The 25948-nt window shown below is 44.1% G+C and overlaps 1 long non-coding RNA gene across 1 annotated transcript; it reads right to left on the reverse strand.

Moving 5' to 3' along the window:
• Positions 1 to 1013: 1013 nt before the first annotated feature.
• Positions 1014 to 24811, reverse strand: LOC308058906. Its single transcript, XR_013926048.1, has 2 exons — positions 5147 to 24811; positions 1014 to 4943 (listed from the first exon to the last, which is right to left on the reverse strand). It is a non-coding gene; the product is annotated as an uncharacterized lncRNA (long non-coding RNA).
• Positions 24812 to 25948: the final 1137 nt, after the last annotated feature.

Raw genomic sequence — 25948 nt, forward strand, 5'->3', positions numbered from 1 at the left:
TCTCCCAGTAACAAGCGACAGGACAAGAGGAAACAGCTTCAAGTTTCACCAGGGGAGGTTTAGATTGGAGATTAGGAAGAATTTCTTCACCAAAAGGGTTGCCGAGCATCGGAACAGGCTGCCCAGGGAAGCGGTTGAGCCCCCATCCCTGGAGGTGTTTAAAAGCTGTGTAGGTGTGGTGCTTAGGGACATGGTTCAGTGGTGGGCTTGGCAGTGTTAGGCTAATGGTTGGGCTTGATGATCTTAAAGGTCTTTTCCAACCTAAATCATTCTATGATGCTACAACTTATTGTTTTTATGGCTCGCAGAGCACTATCTTCTTCCAGAATAAACTGGTTCATTATATATGTATTACATAATACATAAACATATAAAGCTATTTCTATGAGTCAGTGGTGTAAATAGGTGAGTAAAAAGTTTTACAGGTTAAAAAAAAAAAAAGCTCTGATTATGAATCTGAGCACATCAGACCTCTGTGTGTTGTGGAGGGCAGTACAGACAAGCTGACCCTGGTATCAGGATCAGCACAACTCTGTCACTCTGAGCTAAAAATCCTTGCCCCAGGCAGCTAAACTCTTTCTGTGAATGGACCAGTACCATTTCTGCCCAGTACTTCCCTGGGTGGTGTAGAAATACCATTGAATTATGCTCTGTTTTTCCAGCTGTACCCATATGCCTGGAAAGAGTCATCCAGTTAATATAGTAGGGTGAAATCCTGCCCCAGTGAAAACACTGAACGTGTCACCACGGATTTAAAAGAACTTGGTGTACTCCTCTCTGCTCATATCTACTGTGTTAGAATGAATAGCAGCATCCTGAATTCTCTAACTCTTTGGCAAAGAAAGAGGACTATGACAGAGTAGTTTATAATAAGGTATTTACTGGGATTTTTTTTTCTTCAGTAGTAAGAGCCTTTAACCTGCTGCCAAACCAGCATGTAATAACTAGGACCCCAGTTCCCTGCACGAGTGGGGCCTGGACCACCTCCAGCACAAATTAGTTCAAAAAAAAGATTTGTTTTATGTTGCAGGTTGCTTCTGTGAGTAGCACCGAACAGTGGTGCTTTCACCAATAGATGCTCTAAAGTTCAGCTCGCTAGTGACACGGTACCGAGAGCACCTCAGTCCTAGGCGCGGGTCCCTGCGGCAGGGCTCACAGTGGACCAACAACTCTTCTATACGTTTCCCTCAGTCAGTTTAATAATCCAAGCAGTGCATACAGCATCAAGAAAAGATGGGTCTCTGACTGCCACAGGATCCAAAGGATTTTTCTCCATTAACCACTCTCCCAAAGCACTTTCCAAAGCCTCTTAGATGTCAGTAATTTTTTTCCTGCTCATCCCACAATGCTTTGACTGGCCTGTGGGTCTAAAAACCACAAAGCACTTAAAACTGGCAGTAGAGAGAATGGTAAATGGCTAAACTGATCTTCTCTTAAACCAGGTTTATTAGGTGAATTGCACAGAGCTGTTACCGTGTCCAGTGGAATTATGATAGGTTACAATATATCGTAACAGGCTGATAACTGCATATAACATAATATTTATGTCTCTACTTTGCTTACAACATCTGTTATTGGTACATTTATCTCTTCTAAGCTCTTAGTAGAGGGACATTAATTTAGAATATGAACATCTGAGAAAATAAGCCCACAAGCATACACAAGACTGAATTGTTACTTTAAAGAGTAGGAAATCTCCATGAAAACACGTTTCATGGGAATGTATTTCTTCTTTTCACTGTTTTTTTTTCCTACTGTGTTTCTGCTCCATTCTAGCATGTCACTGATGGTGGTCTTGTTCTGGTTTCTCATGGTGTCACCCAAGCTACTTCATTCAGCAGAAGCGCTTCTGATGTGCAACCATGGCTTAACAGGTAGCAGAAGGGACCAAGCATGTTGTTTTATTTTCTTTTAATTCTCTGCTTTCCATCAGCATTAACCCTTTTACTGGGTCACAGAGCATTTCTTGTAGCAGGTGTACTGTATATGTTTTTATGTTCTTTTCCAGCTATAATGGTAGCTGTAATGACATACGTTGAGAGTCCACAATTCAATGTGCTAGGCAAAATTAAACTGGAATCTTAGCCCTGGAAAAATGTATATGGCTGTTATCTTTCTAGATGCTTCCTGAAATAAAAGTAAGAAGGTCTCCAACCCCCACAGCTATATTTTACAATAATCATGCTAATTTTTTTTCTGCCTCTTTCTAGGCAATATATATAAGGAACATAAAGACATCTCAGCTGTGCTCTCCTCACCAAAGATCATACCACATTTCCTGCAGATGAAGAAACCCAAACTGGTAGGAGATATATATTTCTAGACTAACACAGAAACCTGTTTGGGAGATCTTGACAGTTTGAGGTACGTGCTTGCATCATCCTTCTGTGGACATCCATGACATTGTTCCCTGCCCTCATAGCAGAACATACAGGGTAGGGGAGAAATGCATGGTTATAGCAATGCTCCTATATCTTGCAAGTGACTTACAGGGACAGAAGTGGGCATGATAACGGAGAATTTTGTGCTGAACCTGTTTGCATCCCTTTATCTGTATTTTCTTGCCCTACTTAGAATTTCCTTCCCCATCTAAAAAGCTACAATAGGAGACAGACAAGGAACCAACACCTAGGGCTTCCCCAGAGGTGTCCTGCAGATCCATGGCGGTCTCTCAGCTTGCTGACCCCTTTGCCAAGGCAGGATGTGTGGAGAACTCCACCATAAGAGGCCTGTCCTCCAGGCAAGGCAGCCTCCATGTGTCCGAGGTACCTGGGAGTGAGGATGGGGGGGGATGCAGCAGCCACAGAGCTGCCCCTGTGTCGTGGGGGCACAGCTAGAGGTGTGCCCTGGGGGTGCTGGGGAGGGAGAGGCACCAGTGCTCCCAGCCTTCCTACTGAGTCCATACCTTTAGATAAAGCTAAAACTACAGCACTGTAATTAAACATAAAATTAAAATTAAATTTTATAATTTATAAAATAAAAATAAAATTAAAAAATGTGGTTGGCAATGGTCATCAGAGAGTCCCAAGGCCTCACACCCATGGTGGCACAGCCCAGGTGCTGCGTTCAGCCCAGGACATCCTTGGCTCTTTCCTTAGTAGGTTGGGGCAGGTCTGGGAACCAGATTCACCCTGTGTTGCTTATTTCCTCATCAGCTTTCCCCCCCGCAGCTGCCCGTACTCACCGCAGGGAATGCACGGGCAGCGAGGGCTCCTGGCAGCACCTGCCCTTACACTCCTGCATTAATGCAGCATTTAAGTGCCCAGTTTAATTATGTCAGGGCCTGTGAGTAAAAAGGGAAAATAAGTGCGTGGCATGAAGTCCTTGCCAAAGGAGACATGACAATGCCTGGCAGAAATCAGTGGGGAGCGGGGCTGGGGGTGGGAGCTGCAGGGAGCACAGCTGGGAGCAGCAGCTGGGTGGGAAGTGTGCCCCCCCCCCCCCCCATGTCCTCATATACACCCCACAGGTGCTGCCATGGGGGCTGTCACCCCACAGGTGTGGGGTGTTGTCACCACTGCTGTCACAGAGTGGGTGTGCAGAGGGACCCCATCCCTGCCCTCCAGGTAGGGGGTGACAGGCATGTTGTGATCTTCAGCCCCTGGTGAGGGTGGCAGGTCCTCACCACCCCCTGCCTCCAGGGAGGGGTGAGGGGTGTTTTCCTCACCTGTTCCTCACAGTCCCTGATGGGGGGGGGGGGGGGGGGGGGGGGGGGGTAAGGACTATCACATCCCTCTCCTCCTGCCCCAGGCTCCTTGGTGCTGTGAGGTCTCCCAGAGCTCTAGAGCTGGAGAGTAGCTATGCTGATGGAGGGAGGCGAGGGCTCTTTGCAAGGACATGGTGTACAGGAAAAGTGGGACAGGCTGTAACAACACAGGAAGGTCCAGAGTGCACTGAGGTCCTGGGGGACCCCAAAAGCTGGTGGATGGGTAAGTCTTTACAGGAGAGAGGCATGTCTCCACAAGGAGGTCTGTGAAGGGGATGGGGAATGAAGATCCTGTGTCAGCCCATGGCACCAGTGCTGTTGGTCTTCAGAGAGTATCAGGAAGACAGCAGGACAACCACGCTCCGAGGGCAGGTAGCAGGGGCAGGATTTACCTGTTCTCAGTGGCTATGTAAAGACAAGGATCTTAACTCCTTGGGACATTAAATAAAAGAAAGCATCTCTTATAAGGATGGAAGGAGCCAGTGGGCAACCCAGTCTGAGACCTTATGGCCACCACCAAGTTAAAAACAACCAGAAAGGACTGTACACATGTGAGTTTAACAAAGTAAACCTTCAGGGATCTTAATGTCTCCCATGCTGCAGGTGTTTCTTTTCCCCTTTCATCCTCACCCATTTAATAGTGTGTAATACACTGGGATGTCATGAATTCCTAAAATCTGTTTATGATCCCACCCTAAGAAGTTCACCACTGTTTTGCACATGGATATGTTTCTGTTTTGATAAAGTGCTGCAAGCAGTAACAAGCCACTGTCAGACAAAGTGAAGAAAAAGAAGTCTGAAATGTCATAGCTGAGTACCCTGACGTTTCTTAAGAATTTTGCAGGTACTTTCAATACGAGCCAAGAAGTTGCTGAGGCTGGAGAGTCAGAAACAGCTCTTCACAACAGGTTCAAGTATTAATGCTTAAAGCTGACTAACACTTCCACCCCAGCACAAGAAGTGTCGCCCAGGCCCACAAATAGACAACTTCAAATCCCTTCCACCCTTGACTTAAAGGCCAGGGCTGTGTGGATATTGTGGAAGAAACTGCAGAAGCATTTGCCTCATGTCGAGGGGTGCTTCCTTCCGAGACCCTGCAGTCCAGCCATGTCTCCAGACCCACGGCAGCACCCTGTCCGGCAGCATCCCCATGGCAGCATCCCAGCCAGCCACATCCCCATGGTAGCATCCCCACAGCAGCATCCCACCCAGCCACATCCCCACAGCAGCATCCCACCTGGCAGCAGCCCACCCAGCAGCAGCCTCAGGACAGCATACCCCACGGCAGCATCCTACCCGGCAGCATTCCCCTGGCAGCATCCCACCCAGCAGCAGCCCCATGGCAGCATCCCCACAGCAGCATCCCACCCAGCCACATCCCCCCGGCAGCATCCCGCCCAACAGCAGCCCCATGGCAGCATCCCCCCGGCAGCATCCCACCCAGCAGCAGCCCCACAGCAACAGCCCCCCGGCAGCAGGTCCATGGCAGCATGCCACCCAGCAGCGCCCCCCAGGCAGCATCCCACCCACCAGCATCCCCACGGCAGCGGCCCCACGGCGCCGGGTGCCCGGGACGCCCCACGCGGGACGCCGCGGTGCTGTCCAGGGTGCTGAACTGCCGCTCCGCTGGGCCGGGCTGCGAGGCCCGATGGATGCTCCTGCCCTGCCGCCAAGTTACTGGCTATTCACAAACAAGAACGAGTTCATCTTCCCTCGCACCTTCCAGACTTGTTTCTCCCCTCTCTGTTCCTATGCTTTCTGTTGTGAAATGTTCTGCCAACCCAGAGCTTGGCCAGTTCATTTAACTCCACTCTGTTAACGAGGGCATAGTTCCCATGGGGAGGTCCAGAAAAGAATAGTGGGATGTCATGGTTTAACCCCAGCTGGCAATCATGTGCCACTCAGCCGTTCGCTCACTTGGCCCTAACCCAAGGGGTGGGGAGGAGAATCGGAATGAAATGTAAAATGCAAGGGTTGAGGTAAGAACAATTTAATACCTGAGATAAAATAAAAACAAAAGAACAAGAATAATAATAATAGCAGTAACAGCTTTAATGAAAAAGAGGGAGAAGGGGAGAGGAATGAAATCCAGAGGGAAGGGAGAAAAGAAAACTAGTAACACACACTACAACTTCTCACCACCCACTGACCGATGCCCAGCCAGTCCCGAAGCAATGATTGACTGCCCCCACCACCACCACCCGGCCCCAGTTTATATACCAAGCATGACATCCCGTGGTATGGAATACCTCTTTGGCTGGTTCAGGTCAGCTGTCCCGGCTGTGCCCTCTCCCAGTTTCCTGTGTCCCTCCAGCCCTCCCACCAGCAAGGCCTGAGAAACCACAAAGTCCCCAACCTATAAACACTAACCAGCAACAATCAAAAACATCAGCACGTTATCAACACTGTTCCCACACCAAATCCAAAACACAGCACTGCGCTAGCCACCAAAAAGAAAATTACCTCAGGTGAAACCAGGACATGGGGTGAAGGAAAATCTGAGTGTAGCTCAATGTCTTGAGGAAACAACAACTTTTCTAGTCAGCACAGTATTCACATTAAGAGAGTCCTGTTCCAGTCCCCTGTTGTTCATTCCTGGACAATGAGCAGAAGTTTCAACCCATTTGTAGCAAATTCATAGCTGTGCTACAACTGAAGCAGCAAAAACTTCCTGTGATGTAAAGGACAGGAAGACAGGAAGGGTAAAGGTTTCATGTATAGGACAGAAAGGCCTAATAGAAATGGTAATAGAGTTCTAAGGTATTTTCTCAGGTTGGGCACTGGTGCTTGTGAAGGTCAAATTAACTACACTTGTTTGTATCATGGTGAGTTCTTCTCATGAGATAGTGTATACTGAGTGGCAGGAAGATACTTCAGAAAACAGCAGGTTTCTTAATGGTTACATTCAATCTTACTATGCAGAAGTTATGTTAGAAAACAAACAAAAAGTTGTACTTCCTTTATCCCAAGAAATGTAAAGGAATGATCATGGCTTTGTCTCATCTTTTCATCTTTCTGTTTTTCTCTTCTCCTCCCCGCACCCCACACCCCACACCCCCACCCCGAGCTAAAAAGGAAAGGAAATTATGGATTAATATTTCAAATCATACAATATCAAGTCAATTAAAAAGCAGCACTGATGAAATCCAAAGATAAAAAATGTTCAGCTGAAGAGACTGTAGCCATGCTTCAGAGTCCCTAGAGTGGTCTTCTAAGTGAAATAAATTGCCTCACTCCCACTGAAGTCTGACATTGTGTCAGTTCTTCCCTTGTGTACCAAGTCCCCACCAAGAAAAATAGCTCAGCATGTGTTCATCTAGGTGACTCAGTGTTTACTTGGAATAAGATAGTAGAGAAAAGTCTTATATATTTTATAGCCTACATGGATTTACCTGATGTAAACCATTTTTAACTTCTAAGATGATGCACCTAGGTATGAGGATGGAAGAATGATGGCTGTTGTCTACATTGAATTTAGCAAGACTTTTGACACAGTCAGACACAGCATCCTTCTTTTCAAGTTGGGTTATTAAGGTCTAAGTAATGGACTGTATGTGAGGCTGAAAAACTAGCCAGTCTGTCAGGTTCAAAGAGTTTTGGTTCAGAGTTTGTACTCTCCCTGGAAGCTGGCCACAAGTGGAGTTAGACAGATGTTTATCCTGGCATGTATCTTTTTTAATATCTCTATCGACCACCTGGAGGAGAAGACCGAATGCACCTCATCAACCCTGCCGGTTACACTAAACTATAGGAGGATCAGGAGGAGGGCAGTTGGTACAATTGAGGGCAAGGCTGTCATTCGAAAAGACCAGGACAAGCTGGAGGAATTGGTCACCAAGAACCTTGTGAAACTGAATAAAAATAGCTGCAAAGTCCTGCCCCTGGGAAGGAAGAGCTCATTGCAGTGGTGCAGGCTGGACACTGACTGACTGGGAGACAGCGCTGCTGAAAAAGTCCTTGTAGACAAAAATCCAAACGTGAGCCAGCGGTGTGCCCTGGCAGCAATGAAAACTAGGAAGATACTGTGCTGGGCCAACAGGAGTGTAGCTAGATATTGAGGGAAGTGATTATTATTCCCTTCTACCCAGCTCTTGTTAGGTCATACATGGAATATTGTGATGTGATCAGGGTTTGGGCCCCTGGTAAAAGAAAAATATTGATAAACTTGAGCAAGTCTAGTGGAGGGCCACCAAAATTGCCAGTGGCACAGAGCACATGCCCTGTGAGGGGAGGCAGAGGGAAACAGGCTTGATCAGCTTGGAGAAGACAAGATCTAGGAGTACCTAATAGCAGCCATGCCATATCTGTGAGGAGGTCATCAGGAAATCAGAGCCAGGTTCTTCACAATGATTCATGGTGGGAAGGTAAGAGACAGTGGACTTCAGATGAAACAAGAGAGAGATGGTCTTGAAACAGTGATCTGGTAGGACATTATTCCTGTAACATAAATTTTCAGGTTAGGGTATCCTGATGTTTGGCACTTCCTTTTATTTGACAGGAGATTCTCTTAGTATTTTAAGTTGATATTTCAGCCCAAATGAAGTATCACTCATAGCATTCAAGAGGTAGCACTGGAACATGCAGCTTGGATTGGATGCTTTTTTTCCTTTTTTTTCTTTTTTTAAAAGTAATTAAAGAAAAATTGTTGGCTCCAAGAAAAGTGTTTTCATGAGTTATTACAATTTGGGTAATCACATAAGTGTCAAATTGCCTTTGTCTTGTGGAACAGGATAATTTAAAAAGTTCTAGCTTACCAAGTTGGATATTCTGTGCAAAACTACAGGCACACTCACAATATTAACTTCACTAAACAAGTCTGCCACATGCATTGGATTTCAGCCTCTTGATTGGTTTCTGCTCAGTGCTCAAGTTAGTTCTCCAGAAGTAGAGAAGCCAATTCTTAGAACACAGTTGGAACTTCTGATGACCTTTTGGTGTTATTTTTGCTTATTGTGCAAATACACTGGAGATTTGACTGTGCAAAGTACTCAGCATTCTGGCCCTAGTTCAGCAAAACATGTAAGTACGTGTTCAACTTCAGCCTTAGGCTTCAGTGCTTTGCTAGGTCAGGGTCAGAGGGGGTACTGTGCTGGAAATCCATCCCAAAGGTATGCCTGCCGTGTAGTTAAACAAAAACCCAGCCTTTTCAGTGGCTCTCCTTGCTTCCCTTTTCAACTGCACTTTTTAAAAAAGCAAGTAAATTAATAAAACTAGCCATCCTTCTCCAGCTATATGGCAAAGGCATTATGAGAAGCTGTCTCTACGTACACTTAGAGTAAGCATACAATATCACATGGAGTAGTTAATAAAAGGGTACACAGGCATGCGATAGTGATGTTACTGGAAATGTGACTATTTATTGGATTTTCGCAACAGTGTCTCATCCCAAGGGGTAACATCATTTTATGTGATGTTAGCAGCTATTTACTTTTAGTTCAGGTTTTTCTGATACACCCCAGCATTATATTTTTGTAAGCAAAACCTGTAAATGATCTTTTTGGCACACCTGAGTAAGCTCAGTTCATAGCATCATTAAAAGGCAAGCTTGTAGTAGATTTCCACCTCCATATGTATATATATATATATATGTATATAAATTATAACTGTGCTTCTAGCCTGTGTACATTAATACCTCATTTTTGAGCAATGCAGATATATATTGTTGAGTTGCTTCCTGAAGGCACACAGCTGAACCTGCAGCACTTAAACTTGGCAACTTTACCCTGGCAGGCAACATTGCCAGCGGAATAATACATAAAGACTCCTGTTTATTTTTATAATTTACAGCTAAACACCACTAGATGTCCTCTGCTGCCAGCCCTGCTCTTACACACGCAGCTAGTGTTGTTACCATGCCCTCTCTGTACAGTTATACCCCTTGTCTTGAAAAGCACATTATTACTGCCAAATTATTACTGCCTGGAGAAGTGAAGGCTCTGGGGACACCTTACTGTGGCCTTTCACTACTTTAAGGGGGCTTATAAGAAAGATGGGGACAGACTTTTTAGTAGGGCCTGTAGTGATAGGACAAGGGATAATGGTTTTAAATGGAGAAAGGGTAGGTTCAGACTAGATATAAGGAAGAAATTTTTTACAATGAGGGTGGTGAAACACTGGCACAGGTTTCCCAGAGGTGGTAGGTGCCGTATCCCTGGGAACATCCAAGGTCAGGCTGGACGGGGCTCTGAGCAACCTGGTCTCGTTGAAGATGTCCCTGCTCATGGCAGGGGCGCTGGACTAGATGACCTTTAAAGGTCCCTTCCAACCCAAACCCTTCCATGATTCTATGATTATTTTTGTTTTATTGACAAATGCTATATTACAAGTGTTTGAAAAAATATCATTACACTACGGCCTGAACAACTGCGTGAAAGAATTGGAGTTTTCAACTTTGCTTCCATTCTTCTGCTTCACATTCCTACTCACTTTGCCACCATTCCCTTTTTGAGGACATGAGAAAGTGGTAGATGAAAGGTCTGAATTTTGGCTCTACATCAGCAAAGGATTGGCCAGGCTCCAGTCACTGGAGAGCTCCTTCTCCTGAACATGATCTTTCCACACTGATTGTCATGTCTTGTCTTTATACCTGCAAAATTGTTTGGTCTTTTTTGCAAGCTGGAACTTGGATCAGTGCTGAGCCAAGCCTGCTGATGGAATTAAAATGGTTTTGTTGTTACATGAGCTCCCAGTCTGTACGATAATGAAATTCATAGATGAGAATCTATAAAAACAACATGCTATATATGGATGGGGAAAGATAGACATATAGTGTGAAAAGGTTCTAAGTACATCTTGACAGAGAGGACAAGAAAGTTGTATGTGCGCAGTCAGAGTGTTTGCATTTATACAGAATAATGTATCACAAATAGAAGTAAATTTTTTTTCTCAAGTGACAAGCAGGATTATTATCTAGAAAATTGTTTTCCTTTTTCTAGGAGTTTACATTGTGAGTGTCAGTTTGGGGACAGCTTGTGTCTTATACCATTTGCTGGGGGCATTGATCGAGGTTTTTACCAAAGAACAGAGATTCCATTTCATGACTGTTTTAATTGCTGGTAGTCTGGGCTCAGAGCACCATTAAAGAAGAGTTTTGCTGTATTATCACTTGTAAACACATTGATGTTTCACATGGGAGAAGGGAAAAGCTTTTCACAAATGGGAACATCTCTTGCTAGATCATTCAGGCATTGAATTATTTTTACATAAACTGGTAAAATAAATTTCATTTATTTAAGGGAAAGGTCTGTAATACAGAACTAATTATCACTTGTGCTTTCAGTTTGGCAAGAATAGCCTAATTTTGTTTGATGAAGCAAATTATGTCTTACTATATAAAATATTTTTCCTGCCTGTCCCATCCTGCTCAGCAGGTGTAGGAGGGTGTGATTTTTCACAATACTCTCCATGTTCATGCGAGAAACCACAGACTCTTCAGAAGTTGAAACAACAGTTAGTTTTGTTGTAAACTTCCCTAATCTTTGTCAGGAGGAACAAAAGTCTTGGGAAGTTCTTACTCTAGTGAAAGGTTTGAGTAGAGAGGGAGGAAGGAAAGGAAGAAGGAGAGAAAACAGAAACCTATGATCACCACCCTTAGATCCAGCAATATCTTCTTGGTCAGCAAGTCGAAGTTCTCTTGGTCAGCAAGCCTGGAGCACGCCAGGTGTCTGAAGAGCGGTCACTTTTTACAGGGTTGGATTCTCTTGGGATCCTCCCACAGGTGGAGACTCATTTGCATGCTTGCACATGTTTTGTAGCAGTTCTGGAATGTTCCAGATGGTGGTGGTGGTCGTGTCTGGTCCTTGAAGGGCACATGTGCAGCATTATGTCTCTAGGTGGTTTTGCCCAGGGAGTTTTTTCAAGGTAGCCAGTACAGGAAACCATCCCCCACCTTCGGTGGAGCATGAATTTCTGTCCTGTCTCCCCAGCGTTTGCCCAAGTGAAGATGCCACAAACAGCTCACCACAAACAGCTGTCTAAAAATCACAGTCTATCAAATAAAAGTCTTTTTCAGTTCCTTTCATCTTTCTATTGTTTTGAAGAAAAAAAAAAAAAAGCCTGTTGACCATCACACTGCCCACATATTTTTATTATCTTAGTGAAAGAATTTGAAAATGGTAGGTCTTATTTTATACAGCTTTATGTCTTCAATGTTTATTTATTCTTTACATCATACTCATTATTTGTACTGTGGCCAAATTATCTTAATCTATTGTGTTAGACACTGCAAAATACCTGTTTAAAATACCTGTTTCTGGCCTGAATAAATTGGCTCCTCATCGTGAATTCAGAAGCAGATAGGGGGTGACAATTGACTTGTCCCAGTTCAAGACCCCTTAAAATGTCTTCTACAAGCCAAAAGAAAAGCAGCTTTGCCCCAACATGGGAAATTTACTACTTGACAGTTGAAGGTCCATTTTGTCATGCTTTGTCATAACTCTTTAAGGGCCTCCTTAGCTACCACTGCATGATACACACTAGGTTTATGCCTTAAGCTTCCATGCCGCATATGCATATCCATGGATGAAAGACAGCAGGTAATTAATACTGGTAATTAAAACAGACTGGGAAGTTTGAGTTATCCAAGCAGGAGTTATGGGCTAAGACACCAATATGAATTATCACAATGGCATTTTCTTGTCATTTGCCTTTGCAGAAGGTGTAAATGAGCTGTGCTGATGCACACAGCTGTGGAATAAAGGCTTAAATTTCTTGTCCACCTAATACCTAGTGCTGGTAGATTCTCATGATATTGTGCTGTTTTTCCTCTTATTCCAACACTGAACTTATAGGTCTGATATTGGCAATGACTTCTCCATTTTTGCTGATGTCTATTTAATTGTGGAGTCTCACTGTACATCTAACTTTTTCAAGTCAGCTTTTTCATCTTCTTTTTCAGTGATTCACAGAATCTCACTAACATCAGCGATGTTGCATTCCCTTTTATTTGTACAACTAGAATCTTTGTCTCCTCCGGTTAAAGGAGTAGAAGAGTCTGGCTCTTGATATGCATGTTCCTCCAGACACAGAATGGATGGACAAACAAACTGCAGTGGCTAGTTACACATTTGAGCTTGGGGCCTGGTCTCGGGCATCTCACATTTAGTACTTTCCTCCATGAAGTGGCTTAATCTTTCAGGCACAATCCAGTTTGGAAGCTTGCATGTTCATCAGCAATAAATAAAATCAGCAGTACCAGCTGACTGATTTTCTATAGCTCAAAGAGAGATAGAAAGAAAAGAGGTGTCTGCAGCAACGTTGAGACTAGATACACAAAGGTCCCCTGGAACAGTGGTCTCTGGTTTGACTTCTTGGACAGCTCTGAATGAAAAAGTTTGCCATGATACTATGAGCCCCTTGAGAAGTGTATGCTCTGAGCGGCTGCCATATGGAGACCAGGGTTGAGGGTTTCTTTCTTGCTGTTCCTCATCGTATAGGCTAGGTCTTGTTCTGTAAATATCTGACTTAAGAAATATCAATCTAATGCTAAGAAATCACAAAGGCAATTTCTTGTTGATTTTGGCTAAATGTTTTAAGAGGAAAGGGAGCACTGAGGGGTCCTTCAGGGAGCTGTGTAGATTTGCAATCAGCTACATCACCATTACAACATCTATTATGTTTATTATTTTATTATATATAGACATTATAGCATCTATTATATATATATATAACTTTGATTAAATGCCTCATAAGAAAGTAAAATGTGTCCTGGCAGCACCTCTCATTTCAGGGGTTTCTTTTCAAGGCTTCTAAGAGACCAACTCAAATCATGACCGTTGCACATTAGTGTCACAGAGCCTGATCTAGTGTGCCTTATGCAGGAAGCTAAATGCAAGATTGTCCTGAGAAAAAAAACCCTGCAAAATCCAGTGATCCAAATTCTTGCCATAAGAGTCATCAGTGAGCAGCCCGAGCAGCCTTCACTTGTCATTAAATCTGGGATCATAAATGGAATAGGTTCACACAGCTTTCTGTGCAAACACACTGCACAGAACTGCAGACCTGGTATGGATTTTTTTAACTCCATCTCTCCCTTCTCAAAAACTCAGCCATAAAAGAGTGTAAGCAACTTGCAACTTGACCTCTGACTTAGTTGCTTCTTGGTTATCCATCTAAAGAAGGCTAGCTCCTCAGTCTAGATCTTTTCTCAGAGTTCAACACCTTCAGGTGAGTTAAGAGGCAACCCATCTCAGCAAGTTACATTAGCACGTTTATCTCTTTACCCAGCCTAGTCAATAAATGCTGATGGGGCAGAAGATTTCAGGCAAACACTGCCAGTCTGGCACAACTGTTGGCTTCAAAATTTCTCTCGCTGTCTTTTATTGCCTTGTAATTAAAACCACGTGGTGTAGGAAGCACTTGTAGACCTGGTCAATCTCCCATTGAATTCAGTTTTATTCTTTCCATAGATTTTAATGAAGGTCATATCAGGTCCTGACAAAATAAATATTCAGCCTTCCAGGACATTTCAAACTCTCGTGATGTTGGGTTTTTCCCCTTGTTTACCACTATAAAACTTAATCTGCTCAAATACATCTGAAATGTGAATGTTGCCAAGTACAAGTGGAATCACGAATGTTAGCCAGCAACTGCTCTGAGAGCACTAGTTTGGATGACACACAAATTGCAATTATTATATCCTTTTGCCATATGCCTTCTTGCCTTAAAACAACTGAGTTAGGAAAAGAGTTTTCCTATAGTTTGTCTAAGCTGCCACTTACATTCCCTTTTTCTCTAATCAGCACTTGCACATTAGATAAAGCTTGTCAGCATGCCAACCCACTCGGAAATGTCTTGGGCAGGAAATACAGCCAGTGAGGGACAGAAGTTCATGAGAAAGAGTTTCCAACATTTTTCCAGCTGACAGGAAACTACAGTTACTGCAAAGGATTTCTTGATGTTTTCAGTCCAAAACATGGGTCAATAGTCAGACATTCAGCTCATGACTCAGGCATGAGAAATGTAAAACATCTGGCTCAAATCTATGCTAGGAACATGCTACAGAGAGATTCATGACCTTAACCTAAAGACTCATGGCAATCACTTGTAAGGATGAGTTTTATCTGAAGAACAACCATGTAAGGAACATTCTACAGTATTCTGCTTGTTAGGACTGAAGCAGTGAAATGCCTTCCTTTGATCAACAGCAAAGGGGGGGATAATAGGACATAGCACTATTCTGCATTATTAAAAACTAGAAAAATAGTCTTTATTTTTCCATTCCATTGCATTAGGGCTCATTTTCTTCTTGTTCTTGAAGTTTTGAATAAGTAATGACAATGTAATAGTAACAACAACAACAATTGTATAGAAGCTGAAGCCAGCAGGGGCTCTTACCACTTGCATGGTATGTGTTTACTGCACTCAAAATCACTGTAGTAACAACCTAGTTCACAAACACATTTCATGTGACAGATGTTTTTTTATAAATCCTACTTCAGGTGATGAAATATTTATTCTTGTTTTGCAGATAGAAGAATAAATGGCATGCCTGAAAACAGAAGCAATATTAGGTGTGCTAGGGAATAGACCCAATTCTCTTCAGAGCCAGTTCAGTGTCTGAACAAAATCACAAACTGAGGATGGATCCCTCAATACACTGCCACTCTTGAAAAATACTTTAAGTAGAAGATAGTCTGAAATGCAAAAATGATCATGCAGTCTCAGACAAATTAGTGGCAACATCAATCAGAACTAGACCTCAGAAAACAATCACAGATGGATACAGATCTTGCACAGTGAAACCACATCCATCTTCTTGATATTTGGCTAGCTAAGAACCTAGCAAGCCAAGCTCACATTTGCCTGTATGTGTCTGCGTAAACATCTCCATAAATCCCAGCCTCGTGCCTAATTCTCTCACTCACATCGCTTCAAGAGTGGTGTAGAAGCAAGCTACTGTGATTGTTCCTCACCATCACTCAGACACCAAGCAAAGGAACGCAATGGAGCAATTTTGGTTTGCTCCCTATGTTCAAGGCTGGTTTGCATCTACAGGGTTGTGATTCTGAGGCACCTGGAGGAACAGCTTGAAAAGCTGCCTGCAAAATCTGCCTGTTTATGGTCAGTCCCTATCTCTACTTCTTTTTGTGGCCATGCAGCATAGGAAGAGACAGCTGTGGTGGCACCAGGATCCAGTGGCTGTGTGATTTTTAACTATTGATGTATTCTCTTAGGCATAATTGACTAGCTTTTTAATAATGTATTCTCAATTACTGGAAGAAATACTTTTGAAATATCTTTAGGAAGTGCATTTTAGGCCATCACCATAGCCATCTTGTGAGCCTTTCTTCATGTGGCATGGCCTTCTTTTGAATTTCATGGTCTTTAACGTATTTCTTCAAGCAAATTAATTTCTTTCCCCTTGTTCCTGCTTCCCACCCTTCACACAGTGGGGCTTTTCAACAGCTTTCCCAGTACTGGTGATAGTAATGTCTTTCTTACATTAGTTACCTTTAATTTCCTTGGAAAATCAGAACAGAGCTGAAGCTGGGCAGGGAGGGCAGAAGTGCTTGCTCAGCACCAGGCTCTGCACTGGTTAAAGGACAGCATTTAATGCAAACACAGTCATAAACAGGACAAAATCAGGAAGTGGTTTTAAATATGTATATTGTTCAATATTAAAATATTCTCATGGGAACCAGTGCATCAGCTGCTTCCAGTCTGAGGGAGAAACAAAAATTAGATTGGAACAGGTGGAATTCTTCCCAGTGTGTGAGTCATTTTTTCTCTGGCTCCCCTTACAGCCTTTGGTACAGATCCTAATGCAACACGCATTATTCTTTTTAGTTCTTTGTTTTGCTCTAAACCCAATCAAATGGGCAACGTGCAGGATGACTAAACTGGTGGGCAGGACTGTATTTTTCAAGCTTGTTGATTTTGGCTGAAAATGGATTCTCTTGGTTTTGTCTTTTTGCTCAAATAAAATACAGATGCATAACTTGGGATGCAGATAACCTTTTTTCCTCCAGAAAAATAAAGGATTCCTTCATACCTCTATCCATCATGATTGCTGTTCCTACGGACTGGGAGAAGGACCAAGGAAAGATAAAGTAGAAACAATATTATTCAATCTTTCCTGAGTCAAAATTTGATAAAAACTTGAAAATCAGATCAGGGTCCAAGTTCACTAAACATCAGGAATGTCTGCACATGATTTTTCGTTTCAGGTGAATGATAGGTCCTGGTGAGGCCAACAAATCCTGCATGGAGAATGTATTAAAAAAAGTTAAGTGTATCACACCCCTTTGTTGTCTCTGTCACTATTCCTCTAATACTGTTTCTGCCAAGGCCCCATCGTTGCTACACTGAAGCTGGGAATAGTATAGATGCTGTAGCACAGTACAGATGAGATTTAATGAGAAATATCCAACAGACCAAGACAGCCTGCCCACTAGAGCCAGTAGTTTCTCTTCTGTTGACTAGCTTGAGTGTAGCCCTGTAAGAAAAAAGCTGTTTCTTTATTAATTTTTCATATATGGATTCTTCCCCAGGCAAGAGAAGCAAGGAACATCATATATTCAAGTGCTTCTGAGATAAACAGAAGGGGGAGAGCTGCACCATGAAGCTCCTCATGTTTGTGGCTTCTGCATCTTAGTCCTGCTGGCTCCCTCCCTCCCTCAAGGTACCTGAAACATGACAGAGTAAAAGCCCCGAGTATTCCCATGACATGAATTTTCTCTGAGGTTTGAAGGGAAGCGGCATATGAATGGCGAAAGCTCGCAGTGCTTATAATGTGACGTTCTTTCATCCTTTTCTGGTGCAGAGGAGGAGGAAGCATTGGTAACTAGCACACTTCTTAATGAATTCTCCAAGAGCTGAGCCTGTGCTTTTAAGGAGTCTCCCTTAACTGATGTTTTCCACAGAAATGATCTACCCATCAGGAAGAAGTTCTTATCTGTGTTTTGTGTCATCTGCAGCCCAGCATCCTGAGGCTGTTTCAGTCAAGCTTCCCCTTTGCTTCCAAAGGTGTTTGTTTTGCCTGAATGAGAGATTGGAAACATTTGTGAACCATGAGAATTTCATACAGGGCAGGAAAAAAATTTCCTGAACAGCCTTAAATATACCCCACGGTTAGAGGTGAACTCTGGCTCAAAAAATCCTCTAATCTGCAAGCATCAAAAATGGAGAAAACAAGATCTTTTGTCCCAGTTATACAGGTGACAAATAGGTGCAGAATTTGAAAAACTGACCTGGGATGATGCACCTACGCAGCATTTCGTAGGCTGCCATGGACTTTCGAAGGCTGCTCCCCATTCCCAGATAGAACAGCTAGGAGATGCTCCAGCCTATCTGACAGGTTATGGATCAGTAGATACATGTCATCCCATATGGGCAGCAGATGGGTACATTGCTGGGTGTGTTGTGCTTACAGCTGGCCTCATACGTGTCCACGAGCCGTAGTATGGATGCTGCTGTGACAGAATTTGAACCTAAATCTCACTCCCATGTATTCCCATACCAACACCCTTCATGTTGCTATGGATAGCCTGACTAGGTGTATGGATCATGAGCTATATTTAAAGTTAAGTGGAAAAGAGTTTTCTACAACTTGCAAAAAAGTTCACAGTTTCACCAATTCTTAGAATGAAACCAACAGCATCAAAGGTATAATAGAGATAAATAAAAGCAGCTGCCATGGAAAGCCTTGAACTCCCTGAGTCTTTCACTGCATATGTGGGAAATCTATCTTCTTTATTTCAAAAATACATGGGCAAGATATGTATTTATGTGTATACATTTGTGTATATAAATGTAAATCTTCTTCTGAACATAGCTTGAGTTACTATTGCGGGGATGCCGATATCTAAATCTAGGGCTGTTTTGGGAGCGAATGTCATCTCTGGATACAAATGTTCTCCCTGAACTTTTTTTCCAGAATAAGTGTATGGACAGATAAATCTCTGATGAAATTCCCCTGAAATTATGAAAGATTAAATTTTGTCCCATGCTTTTCTATGTTAACAGCTTTCTTCCAACAGTGTTGGCTTCTTCTAAAGGCTGAAAGACAGAAAAGCCTGCTATACTGAGCACTGCAAATGCTTCTATACCACAATGAAATCATTATAAAGGCTGGTGTTAGAGGGGTTTGCTCTGAGGACAACACATCTTGAACTGGTTTTGATGGTCCTTGTATCTACTCTGTGACCTTCTCAGGAGCATTATGGAAAATCCCACAGATAAGCTGGTAATACAACTAAATTAATAAAAACATAGTTATCATGGAAGGAAGGTACAAACCCTATCAAAAGCTCCGATTTTACATTTCCACTACGGGCAGTTGTCTAGCACCACTGCCTGAACTGCCTGGAAAGGAAGTTTCTGTCCAGCCTCCTCTATATTCATGGTTGCCACAGAGCAACTGAGACCTTTGGGTAATGAGTACATTACCCATAAGTGTTGGGGTGTGGTGTAAAATCTCTGTAAAATGTTGCCTGCCTCCTTTCTCACCCTGCTCTGTCCTTCGGTTCTGACCTCAGTTATCTCTTTATATAGGTCTTTTCTCTTGAGAAGCTCCCAAGAAGTGCCTCCATCTAAAGTCCTGAGATCTCATTCCCTTGGCCAGGCTTGCCCCATGCCAGCAGTCCTACCAAAGCATCTTGAGCATGATCTGCCAAGTTTCTTTTCTCTCACAGGCAGTAGATATTCAAATATTAATTCTAACGCTCGTGCTTACAGGGGGTGAGGTCAATCCGTTTCACATTATGCAGTGAGGCACTGTCCAGATTTTTGCACCTTTGTTTCAAGAGGTCCTAGTCAAATGTTACAGGGTTTCAGCTTTGAAAAATGCTCTTACACCTCGTTTTATAGGCAATTTTGTTCTTCATACATTCTGGGCATGATTTATTTGGGTTGCATTTTTATGTTTCTGCTTTTAAGATTGTGGGTGGATGTCAGTTATGACAATTTCTGTCTGGTATTTTGGTATTCTGGTATGTTTGCTTTTACGGTACGTGGATGGGAACTAGTTGCATTTTACAGAGCTATTTGTTGTAAAATTGTGGGGTGTAAATAGGATTGAGGGAAATGGTATACCAGCCTCCTGTGCTTAAACCACTGCATTGTACAGCAGTGCCATGGGCTGGAAATGCATGCTTTAGGATCCCTACCGGACTGTGGTCTTTACAATCATAATTAATATCTATCTGTGATGGATTGAGTTGGTCCTTCAGAGCTATCTTTGAAACTTTTCTTCTCAGAAGCAACTTCAGTGTTACTTGTCTAATTCCAATGGTATGGTCTTTCCATCTGCAGAGGATGAATTCTCTTAGTCGATGAAACACTGACAAGGATTGGCAGATATCTGCTATGGGCATGAAAGAGTATTCTGGTTGGCTTGCAGTGTGAGTGGGAGCTATGGAAGCTTGTATTTTGCAGGCTATGTTTCCAGCAAATATATTTTGTGGCAAATATTTCAACATTTGAGCTCAGTAGTAGAATATTCAGTCAGCACAGCATCTCAACTATGTTCCCATCCCATGAATTCTGATGAACTAAAATGTTTTGTGCTTTTCATCAGGGATAAAATGAACACCTTCTGGAGTTTGTAATGAAAAATGTCAGACAGATCATCAGAATAATCAATAACGTTGGGACAGGGGCACTTCCCTCAGAGTAGGAGTGACATAAATTCAAGTTCTTGGACTTTTGGCAGAGTTGGGATTTTTGAGATACTGTTCATGCCCCAGATCAATGGTATGATCAATCTGTTGTTCTGGGCCAAAAGTCAATCAGTTTTGATCAGAAACCCCATGCTGAAGTTGAAAAAAAAGTTTACCAAAAATTCTGGATTTGATCTCAGACATGCAAAAAAAGTTCATACAAGCAGTTTTTTCCAGTCCTCAGATTAAAAGCCACTGGTTATTGTAGAGTTGTTTGTGTCCTGTCCCTGGGTGCAGCCTAAAAAAAAATCTTTGTGTTGTTCACTTCATGTCCTCAGCTTGGAAAAATGGAATTGACTACTCTAAACCATCTGTTAAAGCAGCTAAATGTTAGCAACAGAAACACAGAGCTGATTTCCAGAAATAGCACAGGCTATTATCTATTTGTATTCTCTGAGCTTAATCGGAGGGTTCCTCAGCCTTTAAACAAGTGGTTTCGCTTGTTCTTAGTGATATTTGGCACTAAGTCTTGACAGAAAGGTTTTTGCAGGCTGTAAATAGCACAGGGACTTGAGACTGGTAATGGTAAAAATTCATGAGAGGACTGGCTGCTCATACAGGAGTACAACGCCCTGCAGAGAGCTAGAGCGTTATTTGTATGTTGTGTTTTCCATTGTGTTTGCATAGTGTTAGGACCAGCTGCCATCTAAATTTCATAATTAATTTCTGAAGACGTAAGACTATGCTGTTTAAGTTAGATTGTCGTAAAATGAATGAACACGTTCAACATGCAAAAATCTTTCCTTCCAAAACAGCTTAGTGAATTTTCTTGCAGACAGATATGTTTAGCATCATCAGTGGCCACACTTCTGCTTTTTAAATCTTTTCTTAAAGCTTCATCTCACATAAATAAGTAAAATGGCCTACTATGACTCATAAATGGAAAGAAACACCAGTATATTTATGTAACAAAGTTCAACAGGCTTCAAATTTAACTGTCAAGCACTCCTCCATATAGAAAGTAACCCTGTTCCAGAAGGCTTCCTGTCTGCAAGATTTAATTGCAGGCTTCTGGCAATTTATTCCCTAAGTGGAGTACAGCAAGTTCTGTTCATTTCTCATATCCCTTTAATGCTGACTTCTGTGCATTTCCCATGTGAAGTCATCCAGATAGATTTGCAAACTCTCTTGATTTCACACAAAGATACTGCCCTGAGATCCTGGCACCTACATGAGACAAACACCCACCAGTGCTTCTGAATCAGAGGAGCTTGCTATACTCTCTATCAGATAGCTGAGTCACTTGGTGGCCTGAGCCGAGACTGTCCTACCGTACCAGGCACCGTACAAGCAGAAAGGAAAAGACAGACTGTCAGATAAAAACGTGGTGGAAAGGAGGAGTGATGCTCAGAGGTGCAGAGAGACTAAATGACTGGCTGATGGTCACCCGTAACAGGAGCATGGATTGCACCCAAACCTCCGTTAAGTTCTGTGGCAAAGGCACCAGACCTTCTCTCACTGTCCACCAAAACTCTTGCAAAAATGCCACCTCTGAAAGCACAGATTATTGAAGCTGAACGTAGTCTGTGCTTGCATGATGAAACGACAACTTCCTCTCTTGTTTTGTTCCATGGTTCCTGTTTTAGTATGCCAAATCATGGTGAACCATAGCAGCGAGTCCATTTAGTGACTCATGGAGTGAAAATAAAAATTATGTTTCATTTTATGATGTTGTCACCAGAAATGATGTATGTAATTAGAAGAGAGAAAAGCTATTAGGATGCCAGAAAGCTTCTGCTGGGAGGCACCCCACTGTGTGCTCCCTGTGCTGACTTCAACTTTCTGAACACGCGTGTGATAACCGAATGGGCTGAGGAGCTCCGTCTGAAGCGATGGGAGGATGGGGACAGGCGATACTCAGGCATGTCAGGCTCTGCCTATACAATGCTCATCTGCTGTTGCCATCATTATTCCTCTGGTGCCAAGCCTGTCTGATGTTAGACAATGGAGGCTAAATTCACCCATGACGTAACTCTGTCAAAGGCCAACAGAGCTCTGCCACCGGAGGGATTAGTCCCTCCTAAATCTTTTTCAGAGTGTTGGGTGTGCTGCAGCTGATGTGTTAACCACTCCTGACAAGTGCTGCAGGACTGCCTTTGCAAAGCAGCTCACAGGGAATCTTTCATATAGCTCAATTAATATTAATTTACATTACTGAGAGGCGGTGTGCATTTCCCACATGCCAGCTTGAAAACAGACCCGAAAAAGCTTTAATAATGAAGCAAGTCACAATGGGAAGCGCTGATCCACACAGCCTCCCTGGGAGGGTAATCCCAGCTCCGGTAGTGCAAAAGTAAACAGAGGGGTGGCAGGAGGCAGGCATGTGGATGGTGCTAAAAAAGACCAGGAGATCTGCACAGTGCTTGGTAGGAGGAAAGGGGATACTTCAGGGACAAAGCAAACATTTGAGCTGCCTCCTTTCTCACAGACACAGCTGTATGAAATCTCCGGCATAAGCCCAGCCGAGCACCTGGTGATAAACACAGTAGAAAAAAGGTTTAGATAAACCTCATATAGTAATGCTTTTAAGGACCATTTCTCTGAGATACTGCATTTATGATCTGGGTGGAAATTACTGTCTATAATGCACTTGCCACTGTTCCATTGGTGGAGAAGGAGAGTGTCGTGGTTTAACCTTGGCTGGCGGCTCAGCCCCACGCAGCCGCTCGCTCACCTCACCCAGTGGGTTGGGGAGGGAAGCAGAGGGGTAACGGTGAAAAAAGAACTGATGGGCTGAGACAAAGACAGTTTAATGGGTAAAGCAAAAGCCGCGCAAGCAGCAAGACAAACGCCGTCACTCCCCGCGTCCCCCCCTTCCTCCTTCTTCCCCCAGCTCTATACGCTGAGCATGACGCCATACGGTATGGAACATCCCTTGGGTCAGGGGGGTCAGCTGTGCCGGCCGTGTCCCCTCCCCGCTCCTTGTGCCCCCCCAGCCCCCTCGCTGCTGGGGTGGGGTGAGGGGCAGCAAAGCCCTCAGCTCTGCCTACCAACAAATCCAAACCAGAGCCCCACAGCAGGTACTGTGAAGAAAATTAACTGGATCCCAGCCAAAACCAGCACACAAAGCTTGAACTGAACCAGTGAAACCCATTCCGGGACCATACAGCACAGAAAGGGGAAGGGTTTGAGACTCTTGGTAACACTGTTGTAGGAGACGGGTGACACACCACCTGAAGCACTGGGTCCAGCGCCCATGAGCCACGTTAAAGAAATATTAAATTTCCCCAGAGCGCACGCACAGCCTGTGAACCCAGATCCAGGGGAACGCAGGCCCTGGTTTCACCAGAATTTTTTGTCTCACGAACACATTGTCGCAAGCCAAGCTGCAAAAAAAATTATTTTTTTTTTTTAACAGCAAAACAAAAGCTGGGGACACGGTGCCTCTGCCGCCAGCCTGGGGAGCCCCCTCCCGCCCGGGGCAGGCCCAGGCCCAGGCCCCGGCCCTGCCTCCTCAGCGGCCCCGGCCGGCGGCTTGCGCGGGGCGGCCGTGACACCTAGCGGCCGCGGGGGCCCGGGCAGCCGCCGCCGGCGCCCACCGCCCCTGGACACCGGCCCCCGTGCCCCCCTCCTCCTCCTCAGGGCGGGAGAAGGGCCCTACGTTTTCTGTAGGAGCGCGGGTGGGAGCATCAGAATACGTTGTCAAGGGATCTGCACGTATTTAAGGCAGACTTTGCTCCGCTCAGCCCAGCTGGCCTTTTGAGGGGTCCTGGTGCCACGCTCCTGAGCCCACACCGGTGGGGTTTGCTCCTCGCCGGTGGCCACGGGCCGACCCCGCTGTGTGGGGCAACCACGCAGGAGCTCATCTGCCCACCCTGAAACCAGCTGAGGTGGCGGTGATAGTCGCCGGGTTTGGTTCTATGCTTCATGCTTGCCTCTGGGCCTTCAGCTTACTTAGGAGGGGGTCAAAAAAGTTGTGCTCAGGCCTGGGCTAAGCAAGTTTAGGAAGTTCTGCCTGGTTCCTGGGTCCTGTGTCCCTGTGCCCTAGAGTCTCTGCAGTCCATCGGCAGCTTTGTTGGGCAACATTCACTCTGATAGTACTTCTGACCTGTCACTTAATCCAAGATGTGGCCAATCAATGCATTGACTTCTACTGGTAGTTTGCTTCTTTGACCAGGCCAACTGCTTATCACAGTGGATGGCTTACGTTAGGCTTATCCCTAATATTATACTAATTTTTCCAGCGATGAGATGAGCTGCCAGTCTCAGTTAGCCTCCTAAAATATAAATTTTAATTTACCACACTCCACTAGGGAGTGCAGGAGTAGGCTTTCCTGTTGACAATCTCGTCCAACAAAAACAAGGAAAAAAAACACCCTAAGGGGTTTAGATGCAGCAGTGCTGGAAAGCAAACCGTTAAACTTCGAGTTCACATGCCTCCAGACTGGGGTGTGAACCACTGCTTGAGGTGCAGATGCTGTGGCGATCCTGCCCATGCGGATCCTGCCCATGCGGATCCTGCCCATGCCCGGTGGTGTCATCTGGATGAACAGCTGCGTGTGAGCCATGGACAGAGACAGGACCTTGTCTCCAGGGCTAGCTGCGTTGCTCACCATAGGTCTAGTTCAAGCATCTTTTAATTTAAATTCACTTCACTGAAATACATTTAAGATTTAGATTTTAAATTTAACATTTCATTTTGAATGTAATTTGGTATTGATTAAATCCACTTTCAAAATTGTTTGGACACTTAAAGAATGTTCTGATAAACTCACACGGAGGATGGGAGATGGAGCTGAGTGTCCCCAAATTACTGACACTGAACTTCATACGCAAAATACACCCAGGTACTAACGATGCATGAAAACATCGTGACCACACACACATATATAAACATATATATGTGTGAGTGTGTGTTGAAATAGGGCACACTCCCAATACTCCATGCCAGTGATCTACACTCCTCCATCCGCATGAGCCACTGCCCTCTTTGCACTTGTACATACCACAGTTCATGTCCAAAGCCTTTCTAACACAGCTAATTACCTGCTGTACTGAATATGATGAGCAAGTGCTGATGTACCAGAGGGCAAGGAGATCTGAATGAGGCACCAGAAGATCTGGGAAGTCTAAAGCCAAGCAGGACTGTGGGTGAGCTGTGTGTGCCTCAAGGGATACAGTCGGTGCTCTGCAAGCGCTGGGTAAATCATTTACAGGCAGTGGTGGCGTGATGGAGGTGCTGCGGGGGTAAGAGACAAATTACACCATGGGGTATGATTGACTGTAGTTAAAGGTCACAAACCTTTGTAAATATACGGTAGAAACTGAGTTAATGTGGTGAATGATTTGCAAGGCCTGAGTAGGCATAAGAAGAGGGCTGGGGGTGGCAAGTTTTGGACCAGTATAAAAGTTGATAGTCATGTGTTGGCAGGAGATGAGCAAGCCTGGCAGACCCTCAGTAGCAAAGAGCAAGATGTAAGCCTCGAGTTTCAGAAGGGACTGATACCTATGGAGACCCCAGCTGGGAAGGACTACGGAAGTCTTCATGTCCCAGATTGTCCTGAATAAAATTAAAGCATCTCCTTATGGATCTCTGTGTAGGATGGCCCTGCTAAGGAGGTACATCAGAACCTTCTCCTGAAAG

Source organism: Falco punctatus, assembly GCF_963210335.1.
Source record: "Falco punctatus genome assembly, chromosome: 2".
NCBI lineage: Eukaryota > Metazoa > Chordata > Aves > Falconiformes > Falconidae > Falco > Falco punctatus.